This window comes from Calypte anna, chromosome 3 (genome assembly GCF_003957555.1).
Source record: "Calypte anna isolate BGI_N300 chromosome 3, bCalAnn1_v1.p, whole genome shotgun sequence".
Lineage (NCBI taxonomy): Eukaryota > Metazoa > Chordata > Aves > Apodiformes > Trochilidae > Calypte > Calypte anna.
In genome coordinates this window covers 15435747-15456515 of record NC_044246.1, presented here as the reverse complement: position 1 = coordinate 15456515, position 20769 = coordinate 15435747, and the positions used below count along the sequence as shown (strand labels likewise).

At 39.9% G+C, this 20769-nt stretch overlaps 1 protein-coding gene across 2 annotated transcripts in view; it reads right to left on the bottom strand.

Annotated features, from left to right (window-relative positions):
* Positions 1 to 20769, bottom strand: part of DAAM2 (dishevelled associated activator of morphogenesis 2) — a 199111-nt gene that overhangs the window by 157830 nt on the left and 20512 nt on the right. Inside the window, exon 1 of one of the 2 annotated variants that reach the window (XM_030447859.1) lies at positions 13115 to 13469. The exons of the other annotated variant lie outside the window; for it this stretch is intronic. The gene's annotated coding sequence lies outside the window, so the exon portion shown is untranslated. Of the gene's footprint in view, positions 1 to 13114; positions 13470 to 20769 lie in introns of those variants that run through there. 2 annotated transcript variants of the gene reach the window in all.

Here is a 20769-nt window from a genome sequence, read left to right as displayed (position 1 = left end):
TTTTGCAGAAGGTCCTTATTCCGAATGGAAAGACCTTGCACTGAACAGAAGGACAAAAACCACCTGGAAACTCAGGCTGCTAATAACAAAGAGCCTCCCCCAAAAAACAAAACCCCAAAACAATGTAGTCTAAAAACATCACTGCAACTGAAAGCCTCTTCAACAATGAAACTTTCACAATATTCTCTTTTCACTATTTAACAAGCCTTTCAATTTAAAGCACGACATATTGATTTGGTGAATGGAGCTGCTGCTCTTTTAAAATAAATCATCAGGTTCTTGTTCAGGATACATCAAAGCTCTGTATCAAAAGCTAGATGGAAAACCATTAAACAAAACCTAAAAACAACAACAACAAAAACCACAACACAGAAAAACCTTTATTATATGGGGACATCTTCAATTAAAATTTATTTGTTTTCTGGTCAAACTAGGCTACACTTGTCACACCATTTCTTACAACACCTATAGCATTTTTTCTGAAAAGAAGCATCCAAAGCTTTTTGGTTGAAGAAGCATTTTGATTGACAAAAAGTTACAGTTGGAAGAAAGCTATCTTTATTTCTTGAATTCCTTTGGCTTCTCTTTTTTTGTTTTGATGCTGGGTTTTTGTGGGGTTTTTTTTCTGGGGGGTTACAGGGAGTAGTTTTTGCAAATAGTTCAGCCTATCAGCCTAGAAAGTAAAAGACTCCATCAATCTACTCCTTTATGTCTCCAGTCTACTTCACATTCTGGTGTCACAACCTAAGACAGCTAGCAGTGTTTGTGTTCATAGCATTGCACTAACGTATTTTTAAGTTTAAAAAAATTTTAGCGTTCAACAAAAATTTTAAATAAAAATCCTTTCTTTTCACATTAGATCTAGTAAATCCCTTCCCTCTTACAAATGAGAAATCAGGGCCTAAAGTATTCTGACGCCCCCCAACATTCATGCTGCCATATGCCCAGGAGCTTTCAGTACACCTTTTCTTCCTGGAAGTGTTGTCCCATTGGAACAGGATAATTTTGGTCATTTTCCTTGGGCTTTTGAATGAATGGCAATCAGGCTGCATACAAACAACTGAGCTGCATTTGAAAGTGAGGATTCAGTACCATGCACAGGATGCTCAGTGTATCACAACTGATATATATTAACTAAGAAATTAAAGAAAACACAGGAGAAATGTTCAGCATCATGTCCTCAAAGTCTGAACCTGGTAAAAGTATTCAATATCACATTTGCTGAGAGATGGAGGGAGGAGAGGGAATGTCTTGCAATAGAAAGTAATAGAATTTTGTCATTCCTGCAAGCTGAATCCAGTTATTTGTTTCCTTCTATGAACAGTATATTGCATTTTAAAAGCACATTTATTTCTGACTTTGTCTGTCCTGTATAAACCCTCTTCCCTGGATTCTGGAGGGAGAAAGTACAACTAATCCTGACTGAGGAACTCTAACAAGAATTACCACCAGGACACAGAGAGCAACCTTTGCTTGTCATGACCCTCTTCTTCAGTTTCTGTGCCAGAAGTGAGAATCCAAAGAGAGAGAACAGTGAGGGATTATTTATTGATGTTTGATTCCAGTCCCCAGGAAGCCACATTTGGGTGGGCGGCTGAACTTCAGCCTTCTAAGTCCTTGTGAGTACTGACCAAGAATAAAGATCACAGGGATCCTCATTTTTTTGTGTGTCCTGAGAACTCCCTCAGCACCTATTTCCTGCAGACAGGGCTCAGAGGGTTCATTGCATCATCTGGATTGAACCATGGGAGCTTCATGAAACTTCATTACCTCCATGGGAGAAGTGCCTGGGTAACATAGGGAGGCCAGGGAGTCATCTTCTCCTTATTCCATCACACATTTCCAATGACAGAAGTATGGTTGTAGCACAATTAATGTCACTTCTCCTTGTTCTTGGGAGACCATAGAAAAATTAATTGGAGCATAAGGATATAATTTGATTCCAAAAATACTAAATTTTCAACCAAGCCGTCAATGGCATTCATACTTTATAAATGAGCAATGAAGCAGTGAGTGACTACAAGGGCTGTCATAAAAAAGAAGAGTATGCTGAGCTCTGAAAAATCTACTAGTACAGGACACCTTGACTTAGCACTATGCTGGCATTAACTAGAGACATATTTCACCTGTAAGTTTAACTTCTTCCTGCTGCAGATCATTAGGATGGAAAAGAAAAGAAAGAAACTGGTTCTGCTTCTTTGCATACAATCAAAGACAAAATGTATTTACTTGTGGTCATCAAAGCATCAGCGTCTCATGCAATGAATCATTAAAACTGTTTAAATAGATGTGTTGGTGCAGAAAAATTTGTGTGAATTACTGATCAGGAAACAATTCCCAAATATTCTTCTGAGCCACTCCTGGGCATTTTCATTCCAGGAGGATTCCAGAGCTATCTTACTTGGTAAAGCTCTGGAAGAAACGGAACAAAAGCAGTGCATGATAGAGCAAGTTGCCACATCTGTGTGTGCATATCTTGTGTACAGAAGCAGTGGAGACAGTGAAACAGGGTATAGAGGAAAAAATGCTTGGGTAGAGCTACCTTAGGTGCTGTACTGCCGATTTTTTAAAATACATTGCAACACCTTTGGAATGCAGCTGCTCTATTTAGAACTGTGTAAGAATTTTTTCCCCTGCCTTTTCATCATGAGGGAAAAAAAGAAAAAAACCTAAAAAAATAAACAAATATGTTTTGATTTCTTTTTTAATTAAAAATGCACCGACATACACAGAAAAAGAGGGTAACTTCAGAAGAGCTCAGAACCACCACACTCACCTTGAGCTGATGGATACAAACAGGAGTCCCACTATTCTCACACCATCTTCTCTACCTACCTATTGCCTACCCCTTGCCTTAATCCAGGAGCCAGATCTTTTATTTTAGCTGTCCCTCCTCTCCACCCTCTGTCCTCCTGCTCCAAAACTCCACTCTAAACCCCAGGCAGTTTAACTGAATCTGGTACTTCCCTACAAAAAGTCTATGCACCGTGTTAAATAAAAAGCTGTTTATAAGAACCATCCAACATTAATCATGTCACTTTAAGATCCGCAGCACGCTGATAAGAAAAGTACAGTAGCATGCTGAACAGACTGTACATTTATACTGAGTTTAAGGGCATTTCAGGAATCTCGTAAATGATGCCACTGAGCACTGCCCAGCGAGGGGAGCTGCATGGGAACATAGTGAGGTCACACCAAACCTTACTCAGCTCTCTCTCCCTTCCATGCCTGCCCTCAACTGCAGCTTAGCGTGGGATCCTGACAGCAGGAGGTTCCCACTACAGCCTTTGGCTTCATCTCTCCATCAGCCCCTGGACTCTCAGCTCTTCTCAGGGACTCTCCACATGCTCTGAAGAAGAAAGATCCCAGGCATTCATCTGGGGCTTTGGGAGCTCTTTGCCTCATTCCTTCAAGAAAACAGCTGGAAAGCTGCCCTCAAAAGCTCATTTGAGAACTGCATTCCCTGCAGACAGCTTTATCAGCTGTCTGATTTCAAGCAGGTTGGTACAGAGGGATGGGAAAGATGTACAGGAGGAGAGAACTGGATCATCACCTTTGCCTATCTCAGGTACCAGATCCTCAGACCCAAAGTTCTACACAAAGTCTCCAGTGAAAGTTTTTTACAGATGCAAAAATACACAGGCTATTTCTCTTTCTCTCCATCTCACCTTCCTGGCCCCAGATTACCAGAAAGTTACACATATTCTCTGCCTATCTAGAAAAAGGCAAACAGCCACTTTTTCCTGTGTTTGTCTGTCTGAGAACTGAGGGGAAACACTGAAAAGCTCTCAACAGTAAAGCATTTATCAAACCAAGGCATGATGACTCTGATAATGAAGAACACTGTGAAGAGAGGCACAATTTTAATTATCATCCCTTCCAGGTGAAAACCTAAAGGAGAGAAAGTAAGGAATTATCTCAGATCACAGAGGGACTTAAGAAAGGGGAATAATTGTTAAAGACCAGTGTTGGCACAAAACTAAGTGGGCATGGACTATCTAAGAACAAATTTAGTTTGGAAATCAGAAGCAGATTTCTAAACAACAGAGGAGTGAGATTCTTGAATGACTTCCCAGTAGGAAACAACAGGAGCAAAAACCATTTTATTTTGAGACAGAGATTGATAAATGTACAAAAGCAGTCCTACAATAAAATTCCCTGCAATTACAGAAATGCTGTATTCTGTCACTTAGGAGGCCTCTCACAGTCTCGCACACCACATCCTCTGCCAAGCCAAGACAGGATAAATAAATTAATAAAATCCAGGGACAAGATGCAATAGAACCAGAAAACTGGCAGGGCAGCTAGCGTAAGTGTGAGTCTGCTATTTTTTATGAAGCAAATTTATGGTGGTTTGAGTGGAATTTATCCACCTTTAGGTACTTCAGTATTTTCAGGTAAAAATTTGGGAACACTGAATCACTGAAGTTTTATATATCAATGACCACCTGCAAATAACAGTATGGAGGTGAACCCTCCTATCTATAATGCAATCATTTCAGATTGCCAGAAGTTATCTTCACAGACTTTCATCCAGAGGGCAAAGCTGTCAAAGGAACTGTAAAAAGGGGCAGATATGCGAGACAATTAAACCAGCAAATCATTGCAGAAGAATCCAAGTTAAACAAAGAAGTTTTATAGCTGTGAAATGTGTGGATGGGTAAAAGAAACAATCACCTGTCTTTTTCAGACTTGACTGAAATTTGACTGAAAAGAAGTCTCTGAAATCATTAAAGAGTCATCAGGGAAAAATCTTTTCACATTCTATTTCTATATTGAAAAACCCAGGGTAATACCACCCTATTCTACACACAGATGAAAAAGCAAAACACATGAAGCTGAAAAAGCATGAAAAATATAGTACTGTAACATAATAAGTCATCTGTGAACTCTCCCGTAGCACATCAAACATGAGGCATTCATTCATTCCCACAAATGGAGTCAGCGTTGATCTATAAGCTGCAGCTCTGTATCACACATTTCAGTTTCATACATTTAAGCCAGACAAACATTCCCAGGGGATTGAAAGAACCCGCTACAGTGAGTTGTGGTTCTATTTTGGATCATATCACACCATAACAAATCACAGTTTCAGACACTGGGATAAGGGGCTCAATAAACCAAGTAGCACGGTAACTTCATGTTTATCCCTTCCACACATGCAGCCATGTGTAGAATCAAATCCACATAAGGCCTTTCAAAGTGTACAACTCCCAAGCAATGATCACTCTCATACCTACATGTATCCATATACCATTATTCATCTAAATATATATTCTTAAATACATATCACTTACTACATACTGGTGTTTAGCAGTAGTTATCTCAACCCTGTTCGCACACACCAAGACTGATTATAAGATCTGCTCTCACACATTTAAGGAAGCAGAAAACCATAGGTTTTTAACATAGAAAGCTCTTTTGGTACTTCTGGTTTGCTCTGATGATTTTTCAACTTTGCTTCACACGAAGTGCTCCTCAGAAGCACGGTCACTAGAGCTAACTGGTAACTTATTTCCCTGTGATTGCTGTTCTGTAACAAATTCTGAGTCCTGAGAATGATGCACTGATCCCTCGTTGCTCTACCATTTTTAGAGTCAAAGTGGTTTGCAAATTAGGTGAATTTTTAGAAGGAAAAAACCCCACAATTTAAATGTTGGATTGGAAAACTAGCCCTATTGCAAGTACTCTGTACTTGAATTCAAGCCATGCTGATTGTTGCTCTGGTTCCCAAAAAATAATGCTAAAACATGCAAGGGCATTAGAAATCATGTTTCTTTTAATAAAGCATCTTACAGTCTTCTGTGCTAGTTAGCAATTCTTCATTACATACAGAAAGGGTCCTGTTAACCACACAGTAAATATGAGAGATGACATTCAAGAGAGTTTAAATATTGCTGAGGTAGAAGATGCTATATTTTCTTAAAGGATTTTACACATTAGATGCCTGGCTATTAATGTCATTTGGCTCTCAGGCTGAGAAAGTGAAAATGTAACTCTGAGCTGTTTGGGCTGTCTGGGCCTTGGAACATGAAGAAAATCAAAGTAGGAAGTATGAGCAGCATAAATCTCAACATCTTGGCAGTTACTTTCTTGTTCATAGAATCATCATGGTTGGAAAGGACCTCCAAGATCAAGTCAAATCATCAGTCCTACCCCACCACAACCACTAAATTATCCTCCCAAGCACCACATCCACTTGTTTTTTTAATACCCTCAAGGACAGTAACTCCACCACCTCCCTGAGCAACCTGTTCCAATTCTTAACCATTCTTACGGTAAAGAAAGTTTTTCTTATATCCAATCTGAAATTCTCTCCCTGTTGTGCACAAAGTGCACAAAGCTTTACAGTAGTTGTCCTCTTTCCAGTTAATTAAGGTATCCTGAAAAGATAAATGAAACAGGAGAAAAGAACTTGGCTGGAGTTTTCATTTTTCCATTTTAATTTCACCTACAAGTCAGCCACCTCAAGCATGACACTGGATGGTTGTCAAAAGCACAACATTATTGACTAAAACCTAGCTTCACTCGAACTCATTATTTGTTCTCAGTTATTTTAAGTAGAAAAAAAAGTTGCTCAATATAAATAAATCCCTGAAGGGCTTCCAACCCAAATGCTGTACAGTATTAGACGATGAAAGAACTGTTAGCAAAGTGAGCAAGAAACAGGAAGTTGGAACTACCTGGCCAAGTTTCACTCTATAACCTGAGTAATGTGTAATTAAAAAGTAACCAGAAAAGAGAAAAACTGCTTCCAGTACATATATATACATTTATGATCAAGTGGTCTGTACATGGAAATAAAAGCTTTTTTTTCCTACAGAATATGTTTAAAAGACAGTTATTGTTTAAATCTCAGGAACTAGAGGACATATACATAAACATGAAAATAAAGTTTGCATAATCTATAAAAACACTCTTCTAAAATACAACATCCTGACCAAAGTTTAGTCTGTGCTAAAGGCATTACACATCCTTATAGGTACTACCACAACTTCTGGGACAGTGTCATATATAGTCCATTTGTCCCTCGATTCAGTCTGAAAAGAGGTGTCTGCAGTCCAGTCTTTGACTTTCAGATGAGCATAATGCAAAAGCCCACATGAAAATTTCCAAAGGGCCTCTGAAGCAGGCAAAGAATGCAGAGCCTAAAACCACAGGGCTTGTGTAATACAAGTGGAGCACTTAAAAAAAAAAGAAAAACCATTGGGCAGCTGATTGATTCAGAGGGCTGGTAATGGAATACTGTATGTCCTTCCACCAGGTCACTAGGCTGAATCCATTCAGGATAATGAACAGAACCCATTCCCTTTTAATGGCTGCTCATGTCAAGTGAATTGAGCATGGCTCTTCTGGTGAGCGAGTTTGTCAAAGTATTATTTATTTGCCATTTGAAACAAAAAGATCACAAGGATTTATGTTGGCATAACGTCAACAGATTACAGAAGAAATGATCCCAAATCTAACCAGTTTGTCACTTGTTGGCAATATCATAATGCTGACCAAAAAAAAAAAAAAAGAAGTTGAACAGAAAGTTGTTGAACTTCATTTTTGATGGGACAAAAACATGGAGAGCAGTCCTGGGGGAGCTGGCTCAGCCATGGTCCCAGACATCACTTGTTCTGTGGCTGATACAAAGGGACTGTGGTGTTCCAGGGCTGTCAGTTCAACAGCTTTTACCCAAACTGAATTAATTTTGCCTTCTTAAAATAAAAATAAAAGAAATCCACCTCACCAATGAAGCTGTCCCAGATTTTTGAAAGACAACAATCTTTCACGTTACTGGGATCTGTGCTTAATAGACAGATGCCAGTGCCAAGAGGTAGTTCAGCCCCAGCTGCCAGTGTGCCTTTTTTGTGTAAGCAAAGCCAGCTTCCTGCTTTTTGGTATGCACAAATTTGGCACATTTAATCAAGTTATTCATTTTGCTAAAGTATCAAATTGCCAAAATATTTTGTTTGAAAAAAGAAAACCAAAACAAAACATAAAAGCAAAATCATCCATCCATCCATCCTTCTCCTCTTCCCCTGTATTGAGTCCTGTACCTGTAAGTGTATGATACTGCTCAGCCTGCTGTCAGAGTGAGAGTGAAGCACCAGTGAGGACATGCACACACACGCACACACACACGCACACACACACACACACACACACAGTATTTATAAAACTGCCGCTGTAAGGGATTTGGCGTTTATTTTTTTAATTAACTGAAAATGATAACACAAGAGCTTTTCATCTGGAATGAGCTTGGGTTTCATCAGCTGCTGGAAAAGATTCTCTTGGAGAAATGAAATTACAGCGTTGCTCCATGTAATTTCCACAGATTTCAAAATAAACACAGCTATATGATCATGCTAGTTAATAGACAGATGTAGGTAAAGTTACAGGTCTTGGTGTATCTAGAAAGGGGCCACAGAATTAGACACACAATCTGGTTAACACATCACATTGGCTAAATGACAGAATGCCTAGTTAAAAAAAATGTGAAGCATAAGTGCTACAAACTGAGAAGGGAAGTTGTAAAGGGTGCCCTTAGCATACCTGCTGCACCTGGATTGCATTACAGACCATATGGCATAAAAAGCAGTCCATTATTTGATGATCCTTCTGCTCATCCACATTTCTCACCACGTCAAGTTTCTCCCCAGTGAGGCTGTGGAGTCTCCTTCTCTGAAGACATTGAAAACCCACCTGGATACCAACCTGTGTGACCTACACCAGGTGATCCTGCTCTGGCAGGGGGGCTGGACTCAATGATCCCTCAAGGTCTCTTCCAACCCCTAACATTCTGTGATTTTGTGATTAAAAAATACAAACTAGAAATAGAAAATAGTTTTCCTGCATGAGAGCAGGAAATTAAAAATTATGCAAAGACTTCAGAACTGCTTTTGCTCTGTGCTCCACTTAAAAGATCAGCAGTTGCACTGTGAATCATTTACCATCCAGCACTCCCCAGAAGGACAATTTGGCAAGATGGTAAGCAACAACCCTGAGTGTAGAATGTATCCTTTCCAATGAAGGCACCGAGAAGTTCAAACCAGATTAAATAACAGCTCTGCCAACTGCTACTTTGTCTTTTCTTCTCATATGGAACTCTCACAAGCCATGGTCTATTGAATTTATCCTATTATAAAAAATGGAAGGGGAGATCTCAGCAGGGCCTTCTTTGGTCCCTAGGAACCTACAAAATCCCAGCTCCTTTCATGCTTTAAAACACATCAACTTGGTATATACTTTTGCTAAATGCTCAGATTATTTCACAGGTTTCAGGGTGTAGCAAAGAGAACAAAAGGAATTTTACTGTTGCTTTGATTTACTGTCTGGCAAGGTCCGTGCAGTATTTAAATGTGACTATTTAATAATATATTAGGTCACTACCATGTTTTTTTAAGTATAATAAACTGGTAGAGTGCCTGAAAGATTTTTAAAGGCTTCTTGTTTACTATTTTTTTACATATAAGAAATAATACTCTCAATACCAAAGGCTTCTGATGAATCTGGTAAAGAAGAAAAGAACTTTAAAACTACAGATTAAAAAAAAGGAACAGCTCAGCCATCGACAGTTTCAGACACAAAATGACAGCTGTACATATGTGAGGATGGAAATAAATTCATTCCTTGGGGGATGCTCCTGCACATGAGCATTGTCAGAGGCTGATGTAGTCTGGCTGAAAGAGTCAGGAGTAGCTGCACAAGAGTATCTACTCCACTGAAATTATTCCTTGGGGAACACACTCCTGCAATAATTCCTTTCCATCTCCACCTTCAGAGCTATCAAATCTTACTTTCCTTCACCTTCTCTGCAAGTCAACATTTCTTGATGTTGCACTGGACAACAAGTTGAGAGGGCTCCACGTAGACTGAGAAACATATCCCTTGTGTAATGGAAAATGTGGTATTCCAAATGATTGCAAAAGCAGAGATAAGCAATTAAAGCAGACATAAGACCATATCTATCACTGTTCAGTGTAAAAAACTATGATGAAATCGGTTATCAACAAACCAGGCAGGTTAAATATGCTATCAGCACAATGAGTCTGATATGGAACTGAAGTTAAGTTGGGATCCTGCTTCTGCTGTATAAAGCTAAAAACAGCTTTACCTACAACAGAGGATAAGGCCAGATTCATCTTAGCTATGCAAGCATCACAAGTCTTCATGACCTGTGGTAACATCCTGAACTACATGAAGCCAGAAACTTTAAGAGAATGGATTTTGCAGTAGGCTTCATTAAGCAGGTGATGACAAGATGCCCAAATATGTATTAACAAGAACCTGAAGCTCTGTAAAACAATGATCAAAACTAATTATATTAGAAACCAAAATGCCTGTAATTTGTTGAATAACCACGAGTCTTCATCTGGCTAGAGTCACTCAGCAGTTACTGACAGTGTAAGCAAGCAGTAGACAAGCACTCCAATGGCAGGCACAGAATTTATAGCACTGCCAACATCATAAGAATCTACTGGCAGGCAAAAAGGCCAATGTCTAATGAAAAAAAAAGCTATAGAAGGCAGCTCTGTTTCTTTAATTTGGCATAAATATAGGTGGAGGAGTTCTTCACATTTTAAATAGAACATATATATGTCATATTAAGCTAATACTTTGGAGACTGCAGGAGTTAACTGTATGACCTCTGCATCAGCCACAGACAAACTTTAAGTGTGGACTCTCAGGTACAAAGTAACTCAAAGAAAAGCACTCAGAAGCAAAATAAAACACATACCAAAGCAAACTTTCAAACAAGACTGTAGAAATAAGACTAAGCACATCAACATTCCCTTGCATTTGTGAAATAAATATTTTAAATTGAATTATAGGCAATTAGGAGAACTGATACCATATGAAAAATTTCATGTAGACAAATTAAATAGATGGGGGGATGCAATAAGAGCTTAGCTGAATACCAGCTACAGTGGAGAAGACACTTCCAGTGAATAAATTAGCCTCCTACCAACACAAGCATCTGCTAGGGTCAAATGTATCTCAGAATGTCTGATTGCTCTCTCATTCTCAGTGAGCATGCTCCACCACTCAGGGGTGTAGCGTCCACAACACACGGGAGAGCTGAGTAATCCCATCAAGCTGTTTGCTAGAAGGAAAGTGACAGAAGATTCCTCAATGAGTTACTGAAGCAGCAGTCAGATATCTGACTGGTGTCTACTAGTTAAAAGATCAAATGAAGAGGGAAATCTCTGATTCAGTAAATCATTTCAAAGGGCCATTCATATCTGGACATCTAATGGTCTATGAGGAGTAAAAAGAAATCAGTTGTAATGATGCACTACAAGGTACCAAATCTAAAAGGATGCACTACCTCACAATAATTGTTTATCTGTCTCTTGGCAGGTAAGAAATTTGACTTCTGCTGCCATACTCCATTGATTCAGCTGAGGTTGTAGCAGTCTAAACTTTTCAATGAGATATAATATCTGGGAGTCTGAATGACTGTGTTCCATGTAGTCATTCACTCCTTTTAATCTGCTTTGCCCAGCAAGTCTCACATTGAGGACTCAAAATCTTCAAATCTTTCCACTCTGCTCCAAGGATAAAGCCAAATAGTCTTCTCAATTCAAGGGCCAACCAAATCCCCAGGTCACAAAAGAAACATAAAATTCTAATAGAGGTTGTATCAGACAGGATCTTGACAGCTCTGATCCTTCTCTACTCCCAGCAGAACTTCACAAGTTAAAATGATGCCTTCTATCATTTTAAAACCTTTGATTCAGGGAAACTGAAATTCCTATTCCACAAAGCATCAGAATATTATTAGGCACACCATGGTATGCATAAGTGAGTTTACACACAGAGAAAGGTAAAGATAGTCTATTACTGTTATCTATTGTTATATATGGGTAACACTTGGCACAATTATCAGCTTCTTGTACCAGAAACAGTATTGGGATTTCTATGAAGAAAGATGTATGTCTGCCCGAATGTGTCCCTACTCTTTTCCCTAAACTACTTGACAATACATGGTTCAGTCAATAGAGTTTATAGATCTTATTATTCAGCTTATAGACCTCCAATCTCTGCTACACATCTATGCTGGATACAAAAGACTCATTCCCATATCAGATGTGTAACTCCAGCCAGCAACTTGATCAACACTGAGAGTTCTTCCTCGTCTCTCACACCATTACTGAAATATTGTTTCTGTCATGAGATTCCATACTTTCTTTCCCCTTTATCCAGGACGACTCTAAAATACATTCCAGGGTAGATAATAGGATCATAACCAGGCTCCAATAACTACAGCTGACCAACAGAATTTCTATTTTTTCCTTTATAATTCCGCCCATCACTTAAAAACCAACCAACCAAACCCTCACGACTTACGGGAACAAAAAAAAAAAATTAAAATATTGCCTGCTCTGTACTGTAGCTTTCCGTATGTGTGAATGATTTCTGTTTTAATTTTCTGTTTCTCGTTTAAAACATCTCCTCTCCGCTCGATTTTTCACTGGAATTTTCACCCCCTCCCCGCCTCGGGGAAGGCAGCGCCAGACGCGGCAGCAGCGCCCTCTGCCCGGCGCAGGGAGCACGGCAGCCCCTGGCCCTGCTCTCCCTGAGCTGCCAGTGGGGTTACTTCAATTTAAACAAACATACACCACATTTGCTCGGCAATACTGTGGCAGCCAGATTTCCACTGATAACACCGTTTTAGAAGATTCTCCTCCATCCTGCACACATCCCAGGGCGATTTAAAACTTTCACACGAGATTTGCTTTTACTCTAGAAAAGTAAATGACAGCTCATTTCAAACTTCTTGAAAGTCTTTTTTTTTTCAAATCTCCCTCTTTAATCATCTCCGCCGAGAAAAGCCAATTACAACTCTTACAAGCTTTCTTTCCCCCCACATACAAAACCACTTGCTGGTTTCTCCCTCCTCACTCCTGCAGCAAAACGTCAATGTGGAAAGAAGCTTTCAAAATAGAAGCACAAACACTGACAAATCCTCGAAGTTTTTTTTACACTTTTATTCTGCCTCCATGTTTTCCCAGCTGTTCTGCTGAAAAGACAATTAAAAAACGGCCTGCAAAAAGCCCTATACAACTTAAGAGACTGGAAATCTGCAGCCTACGGAGGAGGATGCGAGTTTAGTTTGACTTACCAATTTTATCCAGCTGTAGATTTTCCTATTTGCTTTTTACAGCAGCTGAGCTCAGTGCTCAGGAACGTCCACCCGGTGTCAGGGAGGCAGGCAGAGCGCTGATCCCCGCGCTGGATGCTGCTGAGCGGAGCTGGGGTGGCTGCGGCTGCTGCTGCTGCGGCTGCTGCTGTGTGCGCTCGCTCGGACCCAGATCAGGAACTGCTTCCCATTCCCCAGCCCCGTTCCAGCGCTGCAGGCTTCAGGAGGCAGGGCCGGCCCCTGCTACTGTGCTGCACTTTCTTAAAGGGCCAAGCTCCGGCTTGGCAGAGCGCTGGCAAACCGGGAGGAACCGGGAGCTGCCGGCCCTGCCGGGGGGGGGGGGTGGGTGTCTGGAAGCTGAGGCGGGGGGAAGGACGGGCTCACCGCCCCCTGCCCGGGCGAAAGCCATCGCAATACGAGTCGGTTCCCTACGTGCCCTGGGAACAAGAACAACGCTTTTCTACACGGCTTTTCATTCAAGGCTTTCGGGTGTTGCGGTTTTGGATTTGTTTTAATTAATTTTACTTCCTCCGCACCACCCCCCCCCCGCAGCCTAGGTAGGAATCATTACCGGGCGGAGCGGGAGGCAGGAGCAGCGGAGCCCATTTCCCCCGAGGCGGGGGCTCAGGGTCCCACCTGCAGCAGGGAGCACAGAGGGGTGCAATGCCGTACCCCCACCCCCTGCTCTGTGCTGCAGACTGCGGCACACGGGCTGCAGCGGAGTTAGGGTTAGCGAAATTCCCTGGCAACTGGAATCTTTTTGACCCTAAACAATTATACCCTCCCCCTTACAGAGAATACAACTTCAATAAATAAAAAGTCCTCATTTCCCACTGTCTCTTCTTCAGTCAGTCTCCCAAAAGCTTTAATCCCATGTAAACCACTGTTTCCAGCATGTTTTCTGACTTCACTTTCAACTGTATCTGATATTAATAGCTAGAGATTACAAGGGAGTTGTTTGCCTTGTGTGTTGCTGTCTGAAGTGGAAGTAACCACACTCTCTGTTAAACAGTAATGATGAAATTCAGAGATAGTAACACCATCTGCAAAATATCTGTCTTGCTCTCTCTCTTCTTTAACTTGTGGAAATATATGGTTTGCTCTCTGTACATGAAAGCTATTTGTTTTCATTACAATAACTGAACTCTCATGATGACAACACCAATCAACACATATCACAAGGCAAAGTCATATATATACAAATATGTATATATTTAATGGCACGACCAGAGAAAACAAATTACAGGGGAAAAATATCACCTTCAAACTGGCAGGCTAAACCAAATAAGATGAGATCAAGTCACCACTGTCCTGTCCTCTCCTTTCACAGACACCAATGAAAAAAAAGCACAGAATGGGTACAAATCTAGCAAGCTAGTTTTCTGTTTCTGTAGTCCTATGGTAAGAGGACATGGGCACAAATCAAAGGGTGATTCCATCCCTTTTCATGCTAATGGTCCTTCACAAACAGGCTCAGTAGGTATCCGCTAACTACCAGCATGTAGACCTCTTACCCTGTGTGCAAAGTGGCCACTGAGCCACATTATTAAATTATAATCTTTAGCATTATTAGCCCACAGGGACCAATCTGTGTTCCTGTAGCATGAACTGTACTATGCTCCTGCCTTTCTCAGAATGCAGCTTGGGAAAGTTTTATATAATTTACACATGCAAAGTACCTGGGATGCATGGTAGAAGAGACCTTGTAATTCCATTGGCCCTATCCTCCGTTCACACGTTTCCATTAATCTATTAATCCTCATTTTCCACTCACACCTCTGCCTGCTCCAAGTCCTCCAAGTCCCTGCCCCTTTGTTCCCTGTTTCTCCCTTAATCATGCCATGTACATCTGCAGCTGTTCTCTACCTTTTGAGTTCCACCTAACTGTCTTGGTCCCCCTTCTCTCTATCCTCTCAGTTTCCCATTGGAAGAGAAAAGAAGAGCTGAAAGGAGAGATGAAAATGATTAACTGATTCCTACTCTTGCTTCCCTCTTCTTCCTCCAGCCAAGGTTCTGGAGCCAGAGACCTGTATCCAGCCCTACAAATTAATCTCCAGCAGCAGGCCAAGGGACAAGGGTTAGGTAGGCTTGAATTACCAGCACTATCAACCTTCTCACCTTAGCACACAATACCATTTATTATGATACAGTGTAACCAAAATAAATGATCCTTGCCATGTTCATTAGTTAAAAGTTAACAAACTCCTAATCTTTAAGACAAAGTTGGTCCTCCCTTTGATGCTCCCTAAAGTTATCTCATATGTTTAAAACAGGCATAATTTGTCTATAATATCACAGAACACACAGTTGGAAAAGACCTCTAGGAGCACCATGACTGTCAATATCCTTCCCACCCCGGTAAAATTTTAAAAATATATGTATCAATATCTGTATCACCCTGCCCACTAGAGCATGCCTGAAGTGCCTCATCTACATGGTTTTTAAACACTCCCAGGGATGGTGGCTCCACCACCTCCCTGGGCAGTCTGTTCCAATGCCTAACTACTCTACTGTAAAAGAAATTCTTCCTCATATCTAGTCTAAACCTCCCCTGGTCCAACTTCAGATCATTTACTCTAGTCCTGTCATTATTTACTTGAGAAGAGGTCAGCACCCACCTCCCTACAACTTCCCTACAACGTCCTTTCAGGTAGTTGTAGAGAGCAAATATAGCATTATAATATGGTAAGGTGTTGCAGTGGATGGTGATTTTAATGGCAACGACATCAATGATGGAGAGAAACCAGGGCTTGGGGAATCTGTATGAATGCTTCATTGCTCTGCACACACAAAATAAGACCATGCAAAATGCAAGAAAGTGCCCAGCAGGAAATAGGCTTGTATTATGCCAGGATAAAAAAAAGAGTATCTTCTGCTCCTTATATATGTTGCTCCTTGTACTCCTCACGATCCCATGTGAACGCTGCCCTCCCTCTTACCGCAGCATCTGGATGTTCCATTGACAGAGCATTGTCTAATGGTTACAGCACAACTCCTGGTTTCTATTACTGGCCACAGGAGAAATGTGTGATATATTAAATAAACTAAAGGACATAGAGTTTGGATTCATCTGCTTGCTTTAATATTTAGTGAGCAGTAAATGAAACTAGATAAATTACTGATTCTTTCTGTGACTGTTTCCCAATAATAAAAAAGTACATTAAACTCTGGTGTTATATAATTCAATACTAGCATTTGTAAAGCCTGGAGATGAAAGATGCCAGAGAAGCCAGCTTTTTATTATTAAATGCTGCAGATACCTCAGTGAAAACTGAAAAGTGTGGCAGTTTGCAAAAAACATTTGATTCTGCAATCCTTTGGAAGAATGGGTAACATTTAATAGAAGGTATTTTGGTGTCTTAGATTAAAGGACAGCAAAATCAGAACTCATCCCAAAGCTGGCAAGAAAGAAAAAAGGTGTTTCTCCTTCTGAACAGTGTATCACATCAGGTCTATATCCCCAGACAGCACAGACATAGTTGAAAAGGTATCTCCTTTTGAATTTAAGAGTAAGACCATTAAAGAAATTGCTCACCTATTTCTATAAGCATTTTTAATCTATGATGACCAAGGTCAAAACCAAAAATCTATAGTATTTCCTCTATATAACAGCCCTTAATAGTAATGCATGAAAAGACAAGGGGAAAGGTACACAAAACCAAATAGAATATTTGCTGCTCAAAACCAGATTCCTTATAGAATGCAGAAGCTTCTGTGAGATGTTGCTCCACCTTTGGAGATATAAACAGTTTGTTAGATCCCTTGTCAAAACAAAAGGACATGGGTTTATTAATTTAGCAACAAAAGTGCCCATTGTGAGAGGAGACTCAGTGCCAGGCTGCCTGCTTCATCTAACAATGAGATGAAACACCATGGCTCTGTCAGCTTGGCTTCATGCCTTGCCTGACACCACCATCCAGTGCAGCTGTAGGGTCAAAGACTTCTGCTCAGTCACCACAAGAACTAGCAAGACTTTCATACTCTCCCTACACAGATTGTTTCTGCATCTCTCTCAGTCTCTGAAAAACCACATGTTTTGACCATCTCCTAAGTGTGGCATGCAGAGCAGTATTACTACAACACACTTACATCAGATGTGAAAGAGAGGGAACCAGCACTCTCCTTACTTGTCAAAGAGCCACAAGAAATTCTGTCCCTTGTTTCTGAGGGGTTGAAATGAGGTATATATAGCTAATACAATACAGACGTATATATGTTCTTTTAGTTAATATAATTCTTCCAAAAATTCCTCTAAAATTATATTTATCTTTGGGCTCAAACTACACCATTGGATCCGAAGGCTGGGTTCCACTCTCCATGACTTCCTGATGAAAAAAGATGGAACTGTGCTCCCATTCATGGATATATGGTTCAGATTAAAGCTTTTCAATCCTAACTCAGATCTTTAGTGTGTTTATACATCAGTTTGCAAACTTGTTTTGAACCTTGATAAAGTAGGGATCCTGGCAATACTTATCTGAAACAATGTTCATTATTCAGCTATGGATGCCACAAGATTGTTTTCCACTTGATGAATCATAATGCATGTACACACCTGTGTGTGTGTGTATGCATTTACACATATGCATGCATGCAGATTTCTGAATGAAGCTGCAACAGAATTTGTTGCTATTAAGGTTAGCTTGCATCAGATGCAAATAGATTGTTGGTCTACTTCTTCAACTGCAGCATAACAGATGCCATGGAAAATATATTACATTTCTTTTTGATGGATCTATTTTCTCAGTTAAAAAATAAATCTGTTAAAAGTAAACAAATTGGTTCCTTATCATATCTGCCAGAGTGTGAACTCAGTGCAGCTAATCAAAGTTATGGCCTCCAGTGTCAAGAGAATGTTCCTTGTCAATGCCTTAAATCAATTTACTGGTTATCAGGCAGCTTCCACCAATTGTTCATAAATAGAAAGATTTGGTTTCCATGCCCAAAAATTGCCCACACCACAGAATTTAGGTCAGCTACAACCACATTCAAATGTGAATCCATCATAATAAGGCACAAGTTGGTTGAATTTTCTAGAGATGGCACATTTCAATTTCACTCTCTTCCCCACATTTTTGCTGTTCACAGCTCCTTCTCTCTCATTGGATTCTCATGCCTGTACTCTCCTGTCAAGATTTAGTGAGATGTCTGCACAAGTTGTTTGCTAACAAGGGAACATGCAAGCCAGAAAGAAAAGTTGTCACTATTTACTGCAACTTAGATAACAGATACAGAAAGAGGAAAAAGACATTTTGTTTTCAGAAAGGAGAAAAGTCTTAACAGCTCTTGGAAAGCAAAAGTCAGAGATTACTTCAACTGAAGGGGGAAAAAAAAAAAAAAAAAGATGTAGAAACTTCACAGGTATTGTCTCATTTCTCATTCTAGTTCTGCTTGGTATTTCTCAAACATTTTGAAAGTGCTATTCTGTTTTCAGATAAAAGCTCAATTCATATTCAGATCCCTAAAGGCAAGGGAGACAAAATCAGCTAGAACTAGATTAAATTTCCTGCCACCAAGACATTGATCCTCTGCCAGTAATTAAAGGTTGTTAGCAGTCTCTGACTACTGCAAACATTTGTAGCCAACAGCTTCACCTTGACGTCATTTGCCTGATTTGAAGAAACTTGGGTTGTATTCATAGGTGACAATTTATGATCCTTTCCAGCCTATTTGTGATACTTTCTTAGGGAAAACAAACCAGTTTTAGGAAAAAAAAAACAGCTAATCTTATCTTCTCAGTTGCTTTCTTCTCCTCAGCAAAATAGAGAACACTGACTTGTAAAATGGAGTCTTCCTCTGCTTTCCCTATGATTTTTAAATGCTTCCTTCTATTTTGTATGTATCTCCTCATTTTTCAGAGAAATATATATTTTTTAAATCTATATTCTATTACCAGAAAGGTGCAGTATGGAGACAGGTGATCTGTATCACAAATATTATTAACTACAAAGTGTTGGCTAGATCTACTAAATAACTGAATTAAGGAAGGCTGGAGTCAGCTGGTCCCTATGCAGCTGTTCCAACAAAAGTCTCTATAATAACATTCCTCAACATTTTTCATTTGAAGGATTTTTTTTTTTTTTTGACTTTTCAAAAAAAAAAAATCCAAAGACCACCTTGGGCTGCACTGCATCATAGGCTTTCACTAATAATGATTTTTAAAATAGTTTGGGCTGTGAATAGTCTGGGTTTTGTTTTCTTTTTTCTTTTATTCCCCTGATTCATGTGCATGGATTTGTTTAGCTGCCTGGCAGAGAGGGGCACACAAGCTTTTTTAAGTTGTTGAATATTAAAAGGAATGCCTGATGTTCCATTTACCACAATTTAATTAGCAATAATCTAGATCAACATGCCTTGTTTTAACTAAGAATAAGGTATTAATAAGTCAGAAATAAAGTCAGTCTCTAGCTATGAACACATAGTCCTCAGTGACTTCCAGGAAAATCAAAGCAATGTTAATAAAAAGGAAAAGGAAGAAGGAAAAGGAAAGTCAGAAAGAAACCCCTTTTTCCACTTCTTCTTATTCAGGGTCTAGGCCCTGTCTTTTACTCTGGTTGACTTCTGGTTAGCACAAAAACAGAATGAAGAAGTAATGGCAGTTTTCAAACTGCCCTTGTGACTCTGCAGTCTATAAACTGATCAAGGTGTGTTATGACTCTGATGCCAATTTAGAATAGCCTTGGGATTTTATAAATTATACTTGGCTACTCGTGGATCCTGAAACAGCTGCTTAGCTGGCAGGGAGCTGCAGCTAAATATCCTCTTTTTTATAGAAGCTATCACAATGCTCCTATTCTACCTAGGAATCTCACTTCCTTCAAAAATGACTTCAAGGTTGCCAGCTATGCCTGCTTCTGAGTGCTCTTCAGCATCTCAGTGGAAAAAAGTAGTGCTGGGCAGGGGACAGCATTTGCTTACTCTGTATTCTTTGCAAAAGAGCTAGAAGGATTAATTATGGATGGGGTGGTTTGCTAAACTCTGATTATTCATGTCCTCTGAAGTTTATATGCAAACTAATTAGTAGCACTGATCTCTTAGTGAGAAGCTGAAATCAATTAGGAAAGCAGCTGTCCTGATTATAGCAATTAATTTCAAACGACATTTGGTCTTACTACTTTATGGCCAAGCTCTTTATTCTGGCTTTTGTGATTTTGGTGGTTTTTTTGTTGTTTGGTTTTTGTTTATTTTCCCTTCCCTCCTTTATACTGCTATTAACCTAGCCTTATTTTTCCTGGACATAACTTCCATCACACAGAATCTGTCCTATTTTGTGACACACACTTTCCTGGAGAAGACTTGGCTTTCTTTACAGGAATTCCTGTATGCTTAGAGTCCTGGAAATGGGACAAAGTTCCAACGGAAAGGTGGCTCCTTGCTTCTAGGCAAAGGATGCTGAGTTTCTCTCTTGGAAATCTACTTGACTGTGTGGATGAGGATAGGGGGGAAAAAAAAGGTTTAAGCCATTGTTTTGTACTTGGCAAGATGGTTCCATTCACTGGGAATGTGGGGCGCTAAGTAGTAGATGTGTGATTACTAGAAGGATTGAGTTGCTCTAGAAATAACAAAAGAAAAAAAAGGAAAAAAAAAAAAAGAAAAAAAAAACCCCACATTGCTCTCTTTGTGAAGCAGTTGACTGG